The following is a 23,683-nucleotide window of genomic DNA, read 5'->3' as shown; positions in this document are numbered from 1 at the left end:
TGTAGTTGAATAGTCACGATTTTAGACAGCAGAGGGCAGTGTTTAGTCAGGAATACGCTTGCAGATCATTGTGATATGCTGTCCTCTGTTCTCAGAAAGAACGCAACACAGTCTAGTCACTGGAAAGACACTCACACCCTCCCAACAAAAACACACACAGTGGCACACAATACACAACACATTAGAATAAGCACATGTGAACAACCAGTAATTACCTTGAGAAGGTTTTCTATTCAAGACAATTGTTATTGGTGTCAGATTAATAGTATAATGATGTATCTCACCCAACATCCAATCAGAACAGTTACATAAGCAGCCGAAAGGACGTTAAACTATCCTTCAGGGAGGAGACATGACAAGTCTAAACTTTATTTTTTCCAAACTGATGAAGTTAGACAACAGAATCACACAAAAGCACATTTGTTTATGTAGTAAGTACAGCATCAGTAATACTGTTAGTGGATCATACACTGTACTTAAACTCTCTCCGACCTGTTTGATAACCTATTCCGTTGGTATTCTGCTCCTCCTCTTCACACAGAATATTAAGTATTCATCTGTCCTCTCTGGAGCCTATTCCAACAGGATCAAACCAGGGCTGGGGGATGTCCAGAGCAGGCCCCTGCAACAAAGCAGTGTGGACCAGAGGAACCAACATGTGCATTCCACTCAGTGTGTCCAAGAGATCAGAGATCAAAGAGAGAGACACTCCCCTAGTGACCAGTGTAATGCAGATTCCCTCTGATAGTCTAGTGATCTAACTTTTGCTTTGAAACTGACATACTGTCAGTCAAGTCAGGGGGTGACGGGGGGGTTGCTTGCTGTGTGTAAAAGGCTGTGGATTGATGTTTCCAATTAAAGGCTGCTCTCAGTCAACAGTCTGACAACTGAACGCACCTCACAGGGAGTGATGGGAGACGGCCGCTTACACACACACACACACATGCAGTGCTGCTCAACCAGGCGCCTCATCAAAACCCTGATGGCAGGAGTCTGGCAAGCCCACCAATCAATGTGTGTGTGTGTGTGTGTGTGTGAGAGCGAGCGAGAGAGAGAGAGAGAGAGAGAGAGAGAGAGAGAGAGAGAGAGAGAGAGAGAGAGAGAGAGAGAGAGAGAGAGAGAGAGAGAGAGAGAAAGAGAGAGAGTATTGTGTGTGTCCGTGTGTATGTGATGCAAAGCTTTGCATCATGACTGGAGAAAAACAAGGTGCTTAGTAGGCATCACACATTCAATTACGGCAGGTTGAGAGGATGTGATCTTTCCTAAGTGTCCGTCTGTCACCTGCCTGGGGCACAAATTCCCGACAATAACGAATATCCAAAACAACACAATTTTTCCCAGTAGCATCAACATGGTTCTGATGACCTTTTTCCTAAGAAAAAACAAGTTCTGATGACCTCGTCCTGAGAAAGAGAACCTTCCGATGACCTTGTCTGGCCTGAGATTTTAAGGGGCAGCAGGCAGGGGAGTAAACTCAGATACTCCAGGGTCCTTTAAACATGTGATTAGAGACAGATTGAAAGTGTGCACACGTCTAAATGAGTCCACTTTGCCGGACTAATTATTTGCCTCTGCTCAACCACGTCAATTATTTTGTGGAACACGGTCGAGTCAATGCCTCTAGGTTCCCCTGACCTCCAAAATCTCCCCACGGCACCGCAATTACCATCCAGCTCACTCGGCACAAGCAGCGCTCATAGCATAATACATGTTTAAATTCTGCTCAGAGGAAAACGCAAATTTTCAAAACGTCTTGAGCCAGGAGCCTGAGGGAGTCAGGACAGCTCATCAGCCTGGCCAAAGCTTTGAATTTCAAAGCAGGAGCATCAAAAAGGCTGGCACTGACCTCCACCTTCTGATCAGGAGGGAAGAAGAGAAGCAAGAAGACAACAGGCTTTTGTGTCTCCGTGTCTCTGGACACACTGGAACATACTGGAATACTCACAATGTGAATGCACCCAGGAATGAGTGTATGCGTGAACATTTATTTGTTTGTGTATGTGTGCCAGCGCTGTGTGCACCTGTTTGTGTTTGTGTGCATGCGAGAGTGCTAGAGGTATGACAGCCAATGAAAGCATGGTGAAGCCAAAAAGACCTTGGACAGGAAACTATATTTTTCCAGTATAACGCTGTTTCCTTTGCATTCCCACAGTGCATAATTGGCACTCCGTTGTCCCAGTGTAAAGGTCAGTCAGACTGTACCTTTTATCTATTATAGCATGTCTGGCCTCTGCTCAGAAAGAGCTCTTGTTATTTACCTTTTAGCGCTGGCTCCATTACACAGAGAGAAGGGCCTGAGAAGCGAGGCATTAATGATTGTGGGAGCCTATTAAATCAATGAGCTGACTCCTTTGGGAGCCAACTAGCAGCAGGAACCAACCAATCAAGTCCAGCGCCCAGCCCAGGCTCAACGGGACTATTAAAAAGCTGCCACACACACAAGTAGAATTATGCAGGGGCTTTGGAGGCCAACATTTAAAGGGGATGCAGGAGGAGAGGAAGATGGTGGCTGTGATTTATGTCTCATTTGAAGGGCTTTGCATGGGAGGGAGGAGGCAACGCAGGCAAACAAAACAAGGACACTGGGGAGGGGCTGGAGAGGAGAGATGTGAACGAGAGAAGAGGTTGCCTCTGCTCAGAGGAATGTCGATTTGGAGAAGATCATAGACTAGGTAGCGTTTGAGAGACACGTCAACATCTCATTAAATCACAAGTAGAGCACTCATCTAAAACTGCACTCACTTAATGACAAACTCCCATCCTCCCCTCTGTCGTTTTTCCTCCTCAAGGAATATTGTATGTAATCTTTCAAAATCATTGAGGCAACCTTTAGAGGTTCCTTGGAGAACCCTGGGAGAACCTCTATGAACCCCCAGGGAATCCTTAAAGAACTTAGGAAAAACCTCAGAGAACCTTAGCGAATCCTTAGGGAACCCCTGTGCTACTGAAAGCAGATTATATCAAGCTTCTACACTCTCTGAAGTAGAACACAGAAATCAATGTTTCTTTATAATGTAAAGTAGTATCATGTAGCAGGCCACAGAGGCCTCAATGTTCCAATGGTTGTTTCAGGTCTGGTAACAAGTGCTGTACTGGGATAGCGTTGATTGGTCTCTTACTCCCCTCTAAATATGTATGAGAGAAATGTAGCTTAGCCAGAGTGCCCTTTAGGCACAGGTAGGTTTTGTGGATGTAACAGTAATCCATGATAACACCTCAAGCTCTCAGTGCCATACCAGAGAGCAGGATCATGTTTGCCCTGGTGCACAGCACTGATGCTGCTTCTCAGCAGTAAATAACAAATAAGTCAAGGGATGAAAAGAAGGGAATATTGATGAAATATTTCCAATAACTCTGAAAGCTGCAACTTAAATATGCAAACTAAAATACTCCATCAAACACAAGTACACACTTTCTCTGTTTCTCTCTTTATCTTCATGTTAAGGACAGTGACAAGGTGAGCATGTGTGTGTCTGTATGTGTGTGTGTGTTCTGGCTATAACTAGTGACTTGACTAAGAGATGGTGTGTGTGTAGTTGGTTAAAATACATATGTTATGCGACGCCCCTTTGGCTCACTGGGTATCGCTTGATGCAGGAGTTTAGCCCCTGGTTTGAACCAGGGGCTATTTCTTATATGTTTACCGCTCTCTCGCTCTCTCTGTCTCTCTCTGTCTCTCTCTCTCTCTCTCTCTCTCTCTCTCTCTCTCTCTCTCTCTCTCTCTCTCTCTCTCTCTCTCTCTCTCTATCTCTCTATCTCTCTATCTCTCTGCCTTTCCTGTTTTTCTGTGTCACTGTCTCAGTCAAATAACCCCCCCCCCCAAAAAAAAGAAAACATTTTATGTATTCAGGATTCTCAGTCAGAAAAGAAAAATTCAAATCACATTACAGCTTCCATGCACTAACTCATTACTGATGCAATACCATTATTTCCAATTAGTGAGAGGAAACAATTCTTATCTTTCAAAGGGTCTAAATGTAAATTGCCTGGCAAACGTCTGCTGAGTCAAACACGGAGGCTGGGATGGGCCCATTACTTAGCGAACACGCTGACACAGGCACTGTGTTTCAAAGTGTGTCTTTGTGTGTACTTACCCTTGTGTGCATAGACTAGTGACTAGTGTGTGTGTGTGTGTGTGTGTCGGGGGGGGGGGGGGGGGGCATTACCCCTGGGTGGTTTTAGAAATGTGCTGTAGGTACAATGATGTGACTTGATGGTGAAAGCACATCACAAACTCACATGGCACTAAAATAACCTGCCTCTTGATGGCTCCATCTATTATGTAAATCAATAACAGCAGGTAGTCTTGAACAGGACTGTACAGATTACATAAACCTGAATTCCATTTTCCACAGATGACTTTCTATGGGAAATTACAGAGTGTTGAGGACGAGGGGGAGGTTGTAGTTCAAGGAACACTGTGAACATCAAAGGCACACACAAATATACTGTGTGGACTGTACAATAAAATAATACACACAATCTCACAAAAATACATCTTATAGTTTGGCAGACAGACCAAGACACAGATATTGATAAGCAGAAAAAATAGCACTAATTCCACAGACACTCCATTCTCACTCAATCTTGAGGAAAATAGGTTTGAAATAATATGTTTTATGGTGGTTATTGCTATTGAAGCTCTAATGAAATATTGCATTAGTTGAAAAAGGTTTTTGTGTAAACATCATTTATTTTCCCTGACTGCAAATAATTATAATAACAAGACAAAGTGAATTGGACTTCATTAATTGGACAAATGATGTAGTCATTTGCTACACAATGTATTGAAATTTTAATTGCTCCCGACATAAATTATTAAAATATGATTAAGACATTACTGACGATAATCATAATTCAGTTAGTCTTGTACTGCAATGTTGGCAGGATTAATGGAGTGTGTATAAAAGTTGCCTATCCTAGTTCATTACTGAAAACTAGACACACATCCATCCACTCACACACCCATTCACACATGGGTGATGAGAATATTACATGACATTACAGTATTACCCTTCCCAGTGCCTCTGTTGCACCGTCATATCTCTCTCTTTGATTAAATGAAATTCAATGATTTCAATCTGAAACCTCTGAACCTTGCTATTTGTCAAGGATTCCTCTGCTCTACATTTTAATATATATAAGATCACAGGGTTTAGATCGATGAAACTGTCTTCAATGACAGTTTATAAGAATGGGAATCCATAGAGACCTTTCTGCTGGTTGGCCAGGCTATCCCTATAGTCACATCAACTCAGCTTCTGGTATTTGTCTTTATTTGTGTGTCTCTGTGTGTGTGTGCCTCTGTCCCTCTACCCTCCGCCCCTTTTGCTGCTAACTTCATGCGGTAACCTCTCAATGGAACAGTGTCAGAATCCACCCACGGTTGGGGTGTGAGTGGGTGTGGGGATATTCCTGGAGAGAACCAGTCTTGGACATTAGAGGTGGAGGGACAGCCTTGTGCGGCCCTGAAGAACAGAGCAGAACAGCAGTGCCACTGGGGACTCATTAGCACCCTCCAACTGTCTGCCAGGCCTCAGGGCTGTGGTGATGATCACCCAGACGATGATCACCTGGAACCACACTACTGGATGTGAATTGACATGCATGGACACACCAACACTCCCACCCGCAAACACACACACACACACACTCCCACACACGCACACATTGACACTCCCCATGCAAGGTACCAAAGTAAATGATGTAAAACCACATGTATGGTAAATTCAGTTGCAAAATGTGTGATAAGGTTAGGTAAATTCAATAAAATGAATACAATGAAATGATAAAAGAATCCCAATTAAATAATCACATTAAATATTGTGATCATGTTTATTCACGTCACATTCATATTTTGTAGTGATTGAGTTGCATTCATAGACCTAATGGGTATTGATAAGTGCTGATGAGACAATAGCCTGTTTGCAAACCCGTGTGTGATTCAGAGGGCGCTGACAGGTATTGTCTTATTTTAGAGTATAAAAAACTCTGCTGCCTCTCTGGACTTAGCTGGCTCAGAATCCAAACTGCATTCCAACAGCATCAGGTTAATAGTGTGCATGGTGAACAGAACTCCAGACAATTCATAACAAAAAGCCTTTGGCAGCCTGACAGATTCATGTGCTGTGTAGATGGATGTCATTTCAAAGGAAAGGTGGTATTAACCTGCTGAAAAATGATGAGCAAAGTTACAATAAATGATTTGGCAGACAGTGTGTCTGTGTGTGTGAGAGAGGTATCGAGATAGAGAGAGAAAGAGAGAGACAGAGACTGACAAAGAGAGAGAGAGAGAGAGAGAGAGAGAGAGAGAGAGAGAGAGAGAGAGAGAGAGAGAGAGACAGCAAGGGGAAACCAAGGCCACTAACTCTCTATGATCTACCTGGACTCACCAACAATGTTGTTGTTGTGGGTGCACATTTTCTCATGTGTGAGAGAGAGAGAGAGAGAGAGAGAGAGAGAGAGAGAGAGAGAGAGAGAGAGAGAGAGAGAGAGAGAGAGAGAGATGACGACTCTGGTGGTTTGAATTGGCCTAAATAGAGACACAACATTTGGAGAAGATGATTCTGCTGTTACTTCTGCCCACACTCTCTACCCAGAGGATGTAACAACCGAACAACGACAGAGAGAGCGCAGAGAGAGAAAGAGGGGGAGAGAGAGTGAAGGACAGAAGGAATGACAGACAGAAAAAGAGAGAAATAGCCTTGTGCGTCTGGGCTGCGAGGATGAGATAGGTTTGTTTATGAAAATGCATTAGCATCCTGGCACCATTCTTCTCTGTTCTCCAGGCCGCCTGTCCGCCTGCCTGTGTGTGTGTGTGTGTGTGTGTTTGAGCAGTCAGAGTGACTGACAAACAGAAACCGGCTGAATTAGCCTATTCTACTGAGGTCCTAATGCAGGATTACTGGAGATTGGGAGCAGTCACACATCACTGCATCTTTCTCCAGGGAATCTATGATCCAGATACCTCTGTCAAAGCTTCCAGAACCTTATGTGTGGTGCTTCCTGATAAGGTACAAAGACAAATAACTGACTTAGTCCAAACTCAGGCTGTCATTCTCTTCGCTCCCTTTCTCCCTTTCTCCCTTTCTCCTTTTCTCCCTTTCTCCCTTCCCCATCTATCTAACACCATTTTAGCACTTACCACTATAGTAGCAGTATTAGCAGCAGTCAGATCTAAAGCAATAAGCAGGTCACCATATAGTTTTCCAGGCCGAAGTTCTTGTGTTGCTGTTTTTAGAGATTCAAAGCATGCCTAGAAGCTGCTAACAACAACAGTTCAAAGTAGTTGTTCCCATTCTGAAGCTCACCAATTTACATTCAACCCAGGGCACCTTGCTAATTAAAACCTGCCCAGAGCTCAGCCGAGCCCAGAACTGTGCTGCTGAAGCATGGGAACCAGAACCAGACACAGAACTGTACTGCTGAAGCATAGGAACCAGAACCAGTCACAGAACTGTACTGCTGAGGCATGGGAACCAGAACCAGACACAGAACTGTACTGCTGAAGCATAGGAACCAGAACCAGTCACAGAACTGTACTGCTGAGGCATGGGAACCAGAACCAGACACAGAACTGTACTGCTGAGGCATGGGAACCAGAACCAGACACAGAACTGTACTGCTGAAGCATAGGAACCAGAACCAGTCACAGAACTGTACTGCTGAGGCATGGGAACCAGAACCAGACACAGAACTGTACTGCTGAAGCATAGGAACCAGAACCAGTCACAGAACTGTACTGCTGAGGCATGGGAACCAGAACCAGGCCCAGAACTGTACTGCCGAGGCATGGGAACCAGAACCAGGCCCAGAACTGTACTGCTGAGGCATGGGAGCTAAGCCAAGACTACCCGCCTAGGAACTCACCAGTGCAGACGTCAGCCAGGTTTACATTGGCACGACAAGATCTCTCCATACGGTGACCCTGTAGGGAGTGAGGAAGATATCTCTTTATCTAACATGGTTGAAATCACAAACACACACGCACGCGCACACACACACACACACACACACAAACACACACACACACACACACACACACACACACACACTGCTCGCTGAAGCACTTTAAAGCTTAGGACACTCAGTGGAACCGCAGGTGTGTGTTGACAGATCACTGTGATTCGTAATGCTTAGTTAGCACAACCAGCACACCACAGCATAGAGATGCAGCACTCTAACATCCTGTCACCCCCAGCTGGACCCAGTTCTACTGCTGAAGGTAGCTGTCCTCTCAGCAGGAGTAGCCTTTCTTCAAGTAATTCTACCATGCCAGTCAAGGTGAAGCATCTGACTGTTGACCAAGTGGGGACAAAGAAAGTTTCAAGGAGTCGAAGAACAGGTTTAGCAAGGCGGTGAGGGAGGCTAAACGACTGTACTCAGAGAGACTAAAACACCAATTCTCTGCAAACGACTCTGCTTCTGTCTGGAGAGGGCTTAGGCAGATTACCAACTACAAGCCCAGAGCCCCCCACTCCACTAACGACTCCCGCCTGGCCAACGACCTGAATGAGTTCTACTGCAGATTTGAAAGACAATTGGACAGTCCTGAACTACCCCTTCCCACCCAGGAGGCCTCCCACCTCCCCCCCTCTACAGTGACGACTCTCTCCATTCAGGAGGGTGAAGTTAACAGACTTTTCAAGAGGCAGAATCCCCGCAAAGCAGCTGGGCCGGACTCTGTCTCTCCAGCCACCCTCAAGCACTGCGCTGACCAGCTGTCTCCGGTGTTTACCTACATCTTTAACACCTCCCTTGAGACATGCCATGTGCCAGCCTGTCTCAAGTCCTCCACCATCATCCCTGTGCCCAAAAAGCCAAGGCCAACAGGACATAATGACTACAGACCCGTCGCCCTGACCTCTGTGGTAATGAAGTCTTTCGAGCGCCTGGTGCTGGCACACCTTAAATCCATCACTGACCCTCTACTGGACCCCCTGCAGTTTGCCTACAGAGCCAACAGGTCTGTGGACGATGCAGTTAACATGGCCCTCCACTTCACCCTACAGCACCTGGACTCCCCAGCATCCTATGCCAGGATCCTGTTTGTGGACTTCAGCTCTGCCTTCAATACCATCATCCCCGCCCTGCTTCAGGACAAGCTCTCCCAGCTGAACGTGCCTGATTCCACCTGCAGGTGGATCACAGACTTCCTGTCTGACAGGAAGCAGTGCGTTAAGCTGGGAACACAAGTCTCTGACTCCCGGTCCATCAGCACCGGATCACCTCAGGGCTGCGTCCTTTCTCTTCTGCTCTTCTCCCTGTACACCAACAGTTGCACCTCCAGTCACCCGTCCGTCAAACTCCTGAAGTTTGCGGACGACACCACCCTTATTGGGCTCATCTCTGGTGGAGACGAGTCTGATTATAGGTGGGAAGCGGCCAAACTGGTGACCTGGTGCAGCCAGAACAACTTAGAGCTCAATGCTCTTAAGACAGTGGAGATGGTTGTGGACTTCAGGAGGAACACAGCCCCACTCACCCCCATCACCCTGTGTGACTCCCCAGTCAACACTGTGGAGTCCTTCCGTTTCCTGGGCACTATCCTCTCCCAGAACCTCAAGAGGGAACTGAACATCAGCTCCCTCATCAAGAAAGCACAACAGAGGATGTACTTCCTTCGGCAGCTGAAGAAGTTCAACCTGCCAAAGACAATGATGGTGCACTTCTACTCAGCCATCATTGAGTCCATCTTCACCTCCTCCATCACCGTCTGGTACGCTGCTGCCACTGCCAAGGACAAGAGCAGACTGCAGCGTATCATCCGCACTGCTGAGAAGGTGATTGGCTGCAATCTGCCTACCCTCGAGGACCTGCACACCTCGAGGACCCTGAGGCGAGCGAGGAAGATTGTGGCCAACTCCTCCCACCCTGGACACTCCCTGTTTCAGTCACTCCCCTCCGGCAGAAGGCTGCGGTCCATCAGGACCAATACCTCACGCCACAAAAACAGTTTCCTCCCTTCCGCTGTTGGCCTCTTCAACAAGGCCAAGGGACCACACTGACTCTAATGACTTCTTGCTTAAAACACACTGCTTTGCACTGCATTACAAAATGGTATCTTGTACATTTGTATTTTTTGTAATATTTGTATTTTTGTATTTTTATATTGTAATTTACGGCAACTTATATTTTATTTTATTGTATATTTAATTCTATTCTAATACCACTTAGTACTGCTGGTTTATGTACCCTTAGTATAGATAGTCCACATATTTAAATTTTAGGTATATGTTTATTGTATGCACCTTCCTGCCAAAGCAAATTCCTTGTCTGTGCAAACTTTCATGGCGAATAAATCCCATTCTGATCTTAGAGGGAATACCAACACCAACACAAGTGGTCACAGGATCAAACTTCCCCCTGTTTGTTGTTTGGATAAAAGTAAATTAAATTATTGCCTTACTGTTATCATTACATTTTTTTGGTCAGGATACTATGTGTCAGGGTATAATGTGTCAGAATACTGCAGTGTTTGGCTGTATATAAGCAAGTGTACTGTAGGTCAGGATACTTTGTCACAAAGGTACTGTTCAAGACTTTGCATAAGGATGAGTGGCCACTTCAGGAATGGTAATAATGTGTTCATTGTCATAATATAAATACCATCCACTGAAAGTAATGGAAGTAAATGGTCATGGGAAAATAAGAAGTGAGAAAGCTAGATCACCAGCCATGTGCTTTATGATTAATATTAAATTGGCAGCAAAAAAACATCCCATGGAGAAATAAAACAGGAATTATAAGTGGAATCATTTCACACAACCAAGTCCTCCACTCCTCTCAGATCACCCGCCATTTCTTTATTCTCGTCGCCATTACAGGTGCCACATGTTCCTCAGAGAATGAGTCATTGTACATTTCTGATTCTGTAATGTTCCAAGTATTGTGGTAGTCATTGTGTTCGGTCTGCAGGTCAGCTACTGGTAGCCTAACGTGCTAATGCTCTCTGCTACAATTCATCCTGTGTGCGAGAGTATCCGTGAATAGTTAATAATACTCTCAGAGAGGCACGGGGAACAGAGGACTAAGCAGAAGGCAGCACAGTGTGCTCTTGTTAAGAAGCACCTGCTGACAGGAGCCATTGTTGGAGAACTGCGGAAAGGGGGACAACCTCTCGTGGTCCCTTTCTGTCCATTTTTCTGTTCTGTCACTCTCTCTTTCACACATATGCACGCTAAACTAATCTCTCTTACAAGTCTCTCTCTCCCTCATTCTCCCTTTTACTCACTCTGTAGTCTCCTTCTCTCTCTCCCTCTTCCTTTCTTTATTCACTGTGACGTTTCAACTCTTACTAGAGACTATGCTAACTATGCCTACTGACAGCAGTGAAATTTATCAATAATGCGGGAATATCAGGGTAAAAATAACTACAGGAGGACATTTAAGTGGAGCAGACCGTCACAATGTTCACAGTCTGCCTGTCAGCTTAACCAATGGGAGACAAGGAAATGAATTTCAATGAAATCCCCAAATTTCCGTCTGAAAAGTCTGAGAAAACAAAACAGTGAAGCATGGTTTCTGTGTACAATTGTGTGTGTGTGTACCCTGAGTTTGTGTGTGTGTGTGTGTGTTAGCTAAAAAGCGGCGGTTCTACTCCACTGCCCTGCCAGTTAGAAGAACCAGGCTGACAGCCGTGGTCAGACAGCAGAACACTTCAAGATCCTTGGAGAGGTATACTGTAGGAACCAATCGCCTTCATGGTGGGAACCAAGTCTCTACCTTAATCTATAAACCAACTATCGTCATGGGCTGTGAAACAAAACCCTTTCCTCAGAGTCTACTCTGTTTTGGGGATATATGTGGTAACCTGTGTGACTCAGCTGATAAAGTTAGCTGTATACGTACATTACATTTACGTTACACGTAAATGTAAAAATGGGTTTAAATCCCACTAGATGTAGATATATACCTTCATTTCATGTTAACTTTTTCAGACATAAGTGCCCGGTAGGTTTGGAGATATAAACCCAGTTCCTGAAATTTGGCCAATTAGTTTATAAAGTGTGACTTGCTCCAGCAGTCTGATGTATGCAGGGATCTATCGGTTTTAATAATTTTGAAATGCCCGAGGGCTGGATTTTATACTTCTGTGCAGCAATTGATCACAAACGACCTTGTGGTCCACTCAACAATATCTTACACAGTCACAGGAAAATGTATGTTTCCTTCAGCTAATATCTATTGGTATGTTTACTCCAAAGCTGATGTCTCAATCCTTACAGGAACTTTGCTACAAGAAAGCAATCTGTCTCACTATCTGTAGCTTATGCTCGCATGATAACTCAACCTGTCTCATCTTTCACAATTTGTCAGGTACATGGTCAGGTACATGGTCAGGTACATAAACATTACCTGCCTCACACTCCACAATGTTGTTAACCTCTTAACAGCTGGACCTGGGCACGGTCACACATTTTGATAGCTGAATATGTGACCTCCCTGTTACATGGCTAAAAATGTCTGACACACCAACCAAACCATCTCCCGATCAAACGAACTGGTTAAGAGAATCATCAATTGAAACACATTTAATATTTTGTGACGGAGGCTGAGTGGTTAGACTGTGGTCATGAAGATGCTGTTGCCAGACTGTGGTCATGAAGATGCTGTAGATGGACTATGGGAGGAGCCCAGTGGAGTGATCAATGATATGTTGTTTTTGCTAGTCAGCTCGGTAGACTCCATCAGAAATGTCTCTTTCTCTCTTATAATCTCTCCCACTTTCAAATGTAATCTATATCTCCCTTACATATCAATTTCCATTAGAGTGAGTACTGCAACAACAATGGAGAGCCCATGTTTTAGCTTCAGAGCTAAATTGTTCATTTTAACTTTGTAGGTGAAAGCCAGCCAGTTATTTACTCTCTGTTTTGGGCTGTCAGGCTGCACCATCAGATTACATGAGCAGAGAGCAATCTATTCCTGACTCAAGGTGTGACACAGAACTTTGTGAGAAGTGTCAGTGTAGTTGTGTGAAGTCAGTCAGACCTTGGAGCCTAGTTGGTGTGAATTGGTGTGAACAAATGTGATCATTTGTGTGAATTAATTAGTTGTTGTTCATTAACATTAAATACCAACTCAACATGATTCCTTATCACACACACGGGTAGTTAGAAAGAGTACATGTCATACTAGGAGGATTTATAGTTTGTATCCACATGTAACTTCACAGTAATTTGGAAATTGTTAGATTCCAAAAGAGGGTAAATGTAACATTGCCTCTAACGGTAAAAAGGCATTATTCAACTCTTGAAGGAAGGTGGGCTTGTTAGCATTTTAGCAACTTTGGCACAGCCTCCATCCAGAGTGTTTGGTTGGTTAACTAACCAAGCATGATAGAAGAGAATTCATCCATGCTCCGCTCCCTACTTTACAGAGTCTAGTTTCCCCGGAAGAAACTTCAGCTGTTTGCTTTCAATTAAACTGCAGGACTCCTAGATGCATCTATTTATATTCTCAGATTTAGCTTCTAATAAGGATAATTAGTGGATTGGGGCATTATCTTGCATCATGCCCTCCCATCTTTGTCCTGGAGAGTATTTGTGATGGAGACCATGGTTGGACGGGCTCAGTATGTCTGCCTGTGTGGATACAGGGTTGGACGGGCTCAGAATGTCTGCCTGTGTGGATACAGACGTGCCTTGGCTCGAGGAATTTCATGCTAGATCAACTGGACATAACGATCCCACCTGAAAGGCCTTCTATCCATCTGTCTGTCAGGATGATCGGTCCCTCTGGCCTCAGCTTTAGAGCACTCCTTACGCAGGTGTCAGGCACACACACTGGAGAGACACACTGGAGAGACACACTGGAGAGACACACTGGAGAGACACACTGCAGAGACACACACAGAAGACCCACAAACTAGAAGATAAACATTCAATATATGCACCAAATGCAAACAGACTGTCCGGAGACTAACATTGGAGATACACTCTGGAGATGGAGCTCATTAATATTCTATATGGAGGCTTTAAGAGAGTTATTTACTCAGCTGTAGAAGAAGCAGCAGTCTTGTTCTTACAGTAGTAAAAGAAATCCACACCAATCAGCCACTTCTGTTACAGAGGATAAAACCCTCCCTGTCAGTTGTTCTGTCAAGCACCAAGTTTAAGGAGTAGTATTTACAAGTTAAAGAATTAAACAGACTCATGTACAAATACATTGGTATATTTGCCTTTTTATTGTTATGTTTGGAGTTGCATGGCATATGGAAAACAGCTTCCCTGTGTCATAGTAATATATTTATGAAAAACATTGTTCCACATAACAATCATAATTACATCACACCTCTGTCAAATCTATTTAGTTACCTTTAAATAACCGAGTTGAGGGAGCCAGAGGAGTTTCACTGTTGGAGTGCGTGTTCATGTGGTAATGAATGAGTTTCTCTCAGAGCACTAAGCTCATTATGCAGCCTCATTGGTGTCAATACTGATCTTAGATCTCCTTTTTAACATGTACGGTTGATGTTTGATGTTTATGAGAAAGCACACTCTTAGCAACAGCCTCAGGATTTGCTCTTATAAGAGATTTTAATTACATGACTGCATGGCCATCATCCTCATCCGTGGCCTTGGCCATGAGAAGTAGTAGATATACATGATTTATTTCCAGTCAAATTATGAGTTTTTTTGCTTTTATGTGTTGATGATATGGAAACTTAGATCTATCTGTCCATTCATCCATCCATCGATCTTATATAACTGAATAGTTGCTTTCATTTACATTTAGTAGACGCTCTTATGCCTTGCCCAAGGACACAAGGTAATTTGACACGGCCGGGAATTGAACCAGCGACCTTCGGATTACTAGCCCGATTCTCTATCCGCTCAGCCACCTGACTACCTATCACTGTAACACGTGTTCCACAAGGCAGGTGAATAATATCCAACTACTGTCCAGCGCCATTGCCCCCACGTGACATGGATCTGGTTAGTGAGGCCTTCATGAAAAGACAAGTCATGTAAAACACAATCATTTATCTTCTGTTTCCTCCTCTCCCACATACATCCCTTTCATTTGGACGGCTTGTTTTTCTCTGAGGAGAGCGTAGACACTTAATGGGTCCAATTCACTGTATGGAAGCAGCAAGCCTGTCATCATCAGATTGCTACCATTTTACCAGAATAATGAGTAGCACTACCTCCTTCCTTCAGAGAGGTCTGGACACATGCAGGGAACGAGCAGGGGGAAGAGGACATATTGGGAATGAGGACATCCAACTTACTCGTTCTCTAACAACTTGGTTTCTCTCAGGGATAGTTACGTTAGATTGCAATACCAGACATATATCACAATATTGCATCTGAGCACCTCAACTGCAGCTGACTTGATACAACCTGCTAAAGCACTCATAGCAGAACACATGACTCACAACACTGATCTGGCCAACTACGCCAACAGAAATCGAAGTATTGATCGGGCCGGGTTGGTGGTACTTCTACTGAGGAATGAGTTTCAACAATTCAACTTGGGTCCAGTTGAGGCTATATATCCTAATCTGTCTGTCACCACTCTGGAACAAACTACAACAATAGCATGTTTATGCACTTGTATTGTAATTACAGTTTATTAATATATCAAGGACTGAGTTCTGCCTTTCGACAGTAATACAGAATTTGTGTGTTTTCACAACTAAAGTGTGAGGGTTCTGAGCCAGACGAGCACCAGACTGTAAACCAGACACAGGTAGCCAGCATCTCTGTATCTGGGGTTGAAGTAGAGAACAGGTCTGAAGTGCCTGTCTCCCACCGCACACAACATCAGGCCTGTGACTGCAGCCTGGGGGACACGTTCTGTGTGTGTGTGGTATTGTAGATGTGTGTCTTGAGATCGGGGACAGGGCCGTCAGTGGAACAGGTCCCAGGTGTCACGGAGGTCTGAGAGAACCATCTGTGTCTGAGAGGCGGGCTGGAACCGTGTCCCTGTCTCTGTCAGCTCGAATTAACTGTATGCTGCAGTTTGGACTGGAAACAGCAGTCAGACTACTACCACTGAAGGCTCAGGCTGTCTTTTGGGGAAACCACAGCAAACAGACACAATTACGAATTGGAATGCGATCACTGCTGCAGGTGTAACCCCAATTGGGATGAGATCACTGCTGCAGGTGTTATATTGGTGTACCAACAGTGGGTTTAAGCTTAGAGAATGGGGCTTACACTTCTGGCAGTGTCAAACTAGCGATGAATCCTGAGGGATGTACATAAGTGTCTGGATGTGGCAGAGATGGTTTAGAACGAGCACAGTAGCTCTTTCATAGAGACAAGCCTGCCCAGTACTTTTGAGTCCATGTACAGCCCTCGTAATGCAGTGACATGCACTTGCAGTAATGGTATAGAGGTTTGGTCTTACTGTGTGAGAAGCCTGTGTTTTCCCCTCCAGTCAGACTTGGAAAGAAGTGAAATATAAACTTCTGAGGCTCTCCTCTCAGAGCAGATGGGCAGAATGTTTGGGTCTCTAAAAGGAAAGATAATTGCTCTGAGAACAGTGGAGAAATAGAGTCACTTCAAGCTGTCACACAGATGATGTGCTTTCTCCTGCAGGACTCATACATATTCAACAGCACTACTGCTCTGTCTGAAGGTAGACACATCTTTTCGTGTTGAGGTGTGTATTCTGCCTGAGTCGGTTAGCTCTCCCAATCAACAGGATATCATTAGCGACCACAGCTCTTGTGACAGCCAACCAGTCACAAGAATTTTACAGAAAATTTTAACCAGATGTATCAACACACACAAACACACACACACACAGTTTCCTAAATAGGAAACATGCCTTCTCTCACAAACAAGTCCTGAAAGATAAATGATTCAAACTAATTGGAGGTAAAATGAAGATCAAAGCAGCTTAACGAACAAATCACAAACCTTCTGGCAATCACCATTCAGGTGGAACCTGTCAATAATTATTTTCATTGTCCTTGCATATTAAAAGTGTTATTTGGGGGATTAAACAGCTGTCAGTGTGTGGCAGGGCCCCTCCCTCTGCAGAGGACAGCTGTGATGCGGGTGTCACTAGCCCTGGATGTTCATGCAATAAATGCAGGCCACTCCATAGAGTACTTTATAGTCCAAGTGTTTCTCTGGGCATTCTGGAGTTTTTGCTTTTTGGACATGATTTCTTCGATAAACACAGATATCTTTCTGTCAATCTAAGATGCTGTCTCTGTTGTCTGGGGACAGCAGCCTGTTTTAGCTGAGAGGGAGCAAGGATATAGAATGACAGATGTAGAGGTGTGCACAAATGAGAGGAGAAGAAACAGCAGGAGGGAATTGTAAATGGACTGATCCCTCTCTAGAGGTGCCAGGTCTCCTTCACTCCACTAAAGCAGGATAGGAGAAAACCTTATAACATCTTGTTCACTCTCACTAACTATTTCTGTTACCCTCAGTATTTTTTCCCGAAGGTCTGCAGCATGGATTACGAGAGGCCCAATGTTGAGACAATTCTCTCTCTCTCTCTCTCTCTCTCTCTCTCTCTCTCTCTCTCTCTCTCTCTCTCTCTCTCTCTCTCTCTCTCTCTCTCTCTCTCTCTCTCTCTCACGCTCTCTTTCCCTATCCCCTCTCTCTCTCTCTCTCTCTCTCTCTCTCTCTCTCTCTCTCTCTCTCTCTCTCTCTCTTTCCCTATCCCCTCTCTCTCTCTCTCTCTCTCTCTCTCTCTCTCTCTCTCTCTCTCTCTCTCTCTTTACCCCTCTGTTTGTCGCTCTCTGTGCCTCCCTGTGTTTACATTTCTCCCTTCCCTCTTCCTTCTCTCTCCCTCACTCCCCCCAGGTGAAACATCTGACTCTAGAACGTGCCCTGATCCCACAGTGATAATGTGAATCTCTAGATCTCCTCCTGACCCTGCCTGCCATTCAGTCTCAGGTGGACTCATTCCAAACAGAGCGGGCAGGAGAAGCCCCTCTGACAGCACATCCCTTCATTAGAGTAAAGGTTTATGAAGCTTTTGTTTAAAACTCCTCACAAACAGTGTCATTGATTAGGGATTCATAATCAGGGAAAATGTCATCACACCCACACTTGAGTCTAGCTGGATTTCAATGGATTCTTTCTTTGAAGTAGAGCCTTCACTTGTAACGAAAGCTACGGGATATTGGGATTTCCTGTGTGCTTACATTATTCACTAATCAATAGAACTAGTCATTGGATACTAGTTAGTATGTTCTCATGTGAGCTTTCTATTACAGTTTTTCTCGATTGCTAACACACAAAAATGGTATGTGTAAGCCATCCCCACAAAACCATTTTGCCAAATCCCAGCAGAAAGACCATGTACCCCAATCTTTAAACACAATTTACCCCTTTTGACACATTTCTCAGGTTCATTCACACTTCTTTGCAAAAGTCTAAACACACCTCTTACTTTAAGACACAATTATCACCATTATGTCATTCAGAAAACACTGCCATTTGATAAGTAAACCCAAAACAGCGCAATTCAAACACCCTTACCAACCAATTATCCATGTGTAAGCACTAACAAGCAAATATACTCAACAAGCAATCATGGGTTTGGAATGAATACAAAGGTAAGCTCATCTGTACTTTGAAATCATGGATGAAAATATCAGAAGAAAAGGAAGAATTGTCCAAATGAGAGGAGGTGGACAAGGGAGAGGAAGAGGCAGAGGAAGAGGAAGAAGAACAACAATCTCAAATGAGATCCATGCCACACTATGACAGAAATCCCTATGATGATTTGTTTATTTCCTTGTTTTCTTAGCCTTTGTTCCCCAAATTACAATTTACAGCAATACATTTGTGTTGTTGACTAACAGTACTACTATTTGTATGTGTCTGTGACTGTGACTACTACAGTAACAAGAGCTCAAAATGCAATTGCTGTATAATAGAAAATAAACAGCCTGTAAGAAGGACAATTGCAGTAATTGTGAGTTTTATGATTTACACCATGTCAAACTCATGAGGTGGAACATATCTAAAATTCAGGGACACGTTATAGTCAATGGTTCTTGAAAACCTTTTTATAATAGTGTTTTCAATCCCTCCCAGCAGTGTCTAAAGGGTATTCAGAAGGTTGAATTTATTTGAGGGCTTTGTGTGTATTTTGAATGCAAAGTTAGGTTTATACGACAGATAATATGGTTTTGACTACAGTGTTTGATTTTGGGTCAAAAGTCAAGGGTTTGGCCAAAACAGTGTAAGTATGAAGATGTGTGTTTAGAGTTTGGAGAAAACACAGTACACATTCAAGAAATGTGTCTTAGCAATTGAGAAAAACTGTAATACAAGTATATTGTGTCTATGTGTCAGGGTTAATAGATGTTCAGGGTCAGGAGAAAGTACTGGGTAAACTTCCTTGTCATGACTACAAGGAGATCTCCAACTATGAACTCTCTAGTGTGAGAGTGGTCATGTGTTGGGAGCTGTGAATCTTTTTCTCTGAGACTGTTGTGACATCATTACTGCCTGACTGTCACTATCCATGTTTACATTCTTGTGCCCTATAAAAGATGGTCCTTCGGCCTTCAGAGCGGAGAGAGACATGTTGAGACAAGCCTGATGTTGTCTTGTCATTTATTGTCAGAGGTCTGGTTTTCTCCCAATCTGCAGATTGATAATACTTATGAAATTCCAGAACTCAACTGAACTTAGTCACTCTGTTTATGAAGAGACGGACAAAACACTTTCTTCATCACAGGTAACTGGCTATTAGATCCAGACGATGTTGAGTGAATTGCAATTGCTTCCAGACACGATAATTAAACTAAAAAAGTCAAATTTACTGAGAAGATTTGGAGATTACAATGGATTTATGTTTGGCCCGCAATGTCAGCACAATTTACAATTTTGTTAATTAACTACTGAATCTGTCGAGAGTATACAGGTGGCGGACCACACACAGGCACACTCCCCCACACACATTAATATTATACGATAAAAGCCATCAAAGTTAACTAAATTCATATTGATCTCCACAGACTCTAACCTGAATTGAGCCTGCGGAAACTCTTTTCTGCAAGGTTGCACATTCCTGCTGACTGTAGTTTGTGTGTTGCAGTGGGGGCAGGCCGGGACGCTAGTGATGTCACTGCACAGACCTGCTGCAGATAACGTAATGTAACGTAGCCAAAGGAGAGGAAGGATTATGATCAGAGACAGGCTTATACCCTGCCGACAAACAAGACTGCCGAGACTTCACAACAGACACAAATACACACATACACACACACAAGCTGACAAATACTTCGGAGACAAGCTGACAAACAACTCAACATTTACCACCCACAGAGTCCATGAGAAAATATCTCACGTTCTACTATGCTTTGTAGCCTTTGGTCTTTCAGATACCATCAGAATGATTTTTATGTCTTCTCCAGAAGGAGTGCTATGTGTGGAACTAGAAAACCTATACTTAATGGAGCTAGAGCGTACGAGCAATAGGGGCTAGGCTCTATGAGAGATAGGAGCTAGGCTGTATGAGAAATAGGACCTGATTGTATGAGAGATAGGAGCTAGGCTGTATGAGAGATTGGAGCTAGGCTGTATGAGAGATAGGAGCTAGGCTGTATGAGAGATAGGACCTGGCTGTATGAGAGATAGGAGCTAGGCTGTATGAGAGATTGGAGCTAGGCTGTATGAGAGATAGGAGCTAGGCTCTATGAGAGATAGGAGCTAGGCTCTATGAGAGATAGGACCTGGCTGTATGAGAGATAGGAGCTAGGCTGTATGAGAGATTGGAGCTAGGCTGTATGAGAGATTGGAGCTAGGCTGTATGAGAGATAGGAGCTAGGCTCTATGAGAGATAGGAGCTAGGCTCTATGAGAGATAGGACCTGGCTGTATGAGAGATAGGAGCTAGGCTGTATGAGAGATAGGACCTGGCTGTATGAGAGATAGGAGCTAGGCTGTATGAGAGATAGGAGCTAGGCTCTATGAGAGATAGGAGCTAGGCTGTATGAGAGATAGGACCTGGCTGTATGAGAGATAGGACCTGGCTGTATGAGAGATAGGACCTGGCTGTATGAGAGATAGGAGCTAGGCTCTATGAGAGATAGGACCTGGCTGTATGAGAGATAGGAGCTAGGCTCTATGAGAGATAGGAGCTAGGCTCTATGAGAGATAGGACCTGGCTGTATGAGAGATAGGAGCGAGGCTGTATGAGAGATAGGACCTGGCTGTATGAGAGATAGGACCTGGCTGTATGAGAGACAGGACCTAGGCTGTATGGAGAGAGGAGAGCTAGAGTAGCTAGTGGGACAAGAGTCGGTTGTCTGGAGAGATTTGGGATGCCATACGCTGTATGGGGGACTGTTTTGTTTTGGTACTGGTGTTGCTAGTGAATGACTGTTAAGATCTGATATGAAGTGATTTTGTTAGCCAACAGCCAAGGTGACTAAGGTCCACTAAGTAGAAATGAATTCAGTCAAAGACAGATATTACATGCTGGATTTACTCCTTTGAACTGCAGTGTCAAGTCTTGTTTTAATACTCAGCAATGGTTTAATCCCCTGTTTAAATGTTTGCCTGAGCCAGGCAATGTTTGGAGACGACCGATGGTGCATGTTTTCCCTGATAAGAAGTAATTGTTACCAAGCATCGACGCTGTGAACTCGAACATCTTTATTATCCTCCTGCAAACACACTCTTATGATTAAATAACGTGGACGTGCCTGCGTGCACACATATACACACACACACACACACACACGCTCACGACACACACACACTTCGCCTAATGAAGATCCTGTCAGAGGGTAAGATCACAGGATGGCACCTCATAATAGCACACACAGTGAAGGACAATGATGAGCATTATCAGAATGTCATTATCGTAATGACATTAGCATAATAATGACACTAGCTTGGGAATGACCACCTGTGTTTTCTCTGCTTGTTCAACTGCAATCCAAACTAGGTGCATGAAAAAACTCCCGTTGCGCACTCTCTTAACATCACTTCCATTACTTTAACCTTCACCATCTTGTCAATATAACGATACGGACAAAAAAACACCAAAACATTTTCTTCTAAAGTAAGACATTGAATTTCCTTTGAGATTAATTAGGTAAATTGATTTGAACGTTCATTCATATTTTCATCCCATCCTTGTTTGTCTTGAGCTTAGCAGTCTGTGTTTGGTCTGTCAGCTTCCTCTGTCACACAGACCAAGCACACGCTGTGCATCGCCCTTCTGTAATTTAGGACTTAATTAAGCCTGTCCACCGTCTGCTCAGTGGGACTTGGAACCTTCTGGTATATGGTGAAACGAGGGCTAGAGGACTGGAGGAGAGGAGGGTGAAGACAAGGTAGGGAGGGGGGGGGGGTCTGGGGGCAGAGTAATGAATGGGAGGCTGGAGGAGGGCTGGGGACAGAGGAAGGGAGAGAAGGACTTGGGGAGGCTGGGGCACAGGAAGGGAGAGGATGCTGGAGGACTTGAGAAGGGGGTGTGCAGAACAGGAAAGGCAGGCTCTGGGTCTGGTCAGTGAAGGGTTTAGGGCAAAGAAAGCGAGGGATAGAGAAAGAGTGAGAGACCGGGGAGGGTATATTGGAGACAGAAGGCATGGGAAGGAATGGGTGACAGGGGAGAGGATGGCTGAGCATCCATATTAACTTGAAGTTCTTCCATGTGTGACGTGTTGTGTAGCGCTGCCTGCAGGCCGGACTCATTAAAGGATTGGAATGACTGAGAAAACAGAGCTCACACGCTGAAAACCATCATTATCTAATGCTGCCCCCATAATCCACGTCCCCCCTTCCGTCTTCCATTTCTCCATCTCTTGTCTCTTTCTTTCAAAAATCCGTCTTTCTGTCCCTCTGTCTCTCTCTCTCTCTCTCTCTCTCTCTCCCTTTATCTGAATGATGTCCTTTCTCGATCTGTCTCTTTGCTCTATTATCTATATCCCTCCATTATTCTCACTTTCTCCCTCTTCCCCTTATTGTTTCTGTCACTTGAGGCTAACGCTAACACGTCTGTCTTTGAGAGTCTTGGAGACACAAGCCAGGTTTGTGTGTATGTATATGTGTGTGTATATAGTATGTGCAGATGAGGCCAATGTGTGTGTGTCGGGGGGAAGGGGGGGTAGGGGGGGGGGGGGTCCTGGGGGGGATCATCAGTGTTGTGCCCGAAAGAGAAAGCGGCCAAGAGATGAGGCAGAATTGGATCACATGCATTTTTTTGGCTCAGAAATTGAATTTTCCCTCCATAAGTGCTTTTGGGGAGAGGGCATGGATCCAGTCACGGAGGGAGGATAGATGGCTGTTATTAACTCCCTCTCACACAAACTCACAGACCTAATGGATGAATAAAAGAGATGTTCAGGTAGGAATAGACGCTCTGAACAGAGGCAGACAATCCGCTCATTATCTTCCTCTCCCCTCAGAGTCCCAGCTGTTTTTGAGCCTCCCCAGGTCTGTGCTTTCCTGTACCCCCTGTCTTGTCCCCTTCTACGGAATCTCCCGCAGCCTATCCAAATACAGCTCCCCCATCCCCTCCACCAACACACTATCTCACCTTCTCCTCCTTAAGCTTCTGCTAGTCTCCGCTCTATTTTCAGTTACCATTCCTCTACCACATCCTACTCTCTCTCACTCCCACACACACACAATCTCCACTAGTCTACCGCCCTCCTCGGAGTCAGTCAAGAGTGAGCCTCTAATGCAGTGAGTCCACACGGTTCCCATGGCTGATTTGGCTCTAATGGTGTGTAGTTTGGG

At 44.4% G+C, this 23,683-nt stretch overlaps 1 protein-coding gene across 1 annotated transcript in view; it reads left to right on the top strand.

The window, feature by feature from the left end:
* tcerg1l (transcription elongation regulator 1 like) overlaps positions 1 to 23,683 on the top strand; it is a 44,633-nt gene that overhangs the window by 8,349 nt on the left and 12,601 nt on the right. The gene's annotated exons all lie outside the window — the stretch shown is intronic.

The sequence above is a fragment of the Osmerus eperlanus genome, chromosome 12 (genome assembly GCF_963692335.1).
Source record: "Osmerus eperlanus chromosome 12, fOsmEpe2.1, whole genome shotgun sequence".
Taxonomy (NCBI): Eukaryota; Metazoa; Chordata; class Actinopteri; order Osmeriformes; family Osmeridae; genus Osmerus; species Osmerus eperlanus.
Note: the sequence above shows the minus strand (reverse complement) of the source record. Positions and strands in the feature narration are given on the sequence as shown.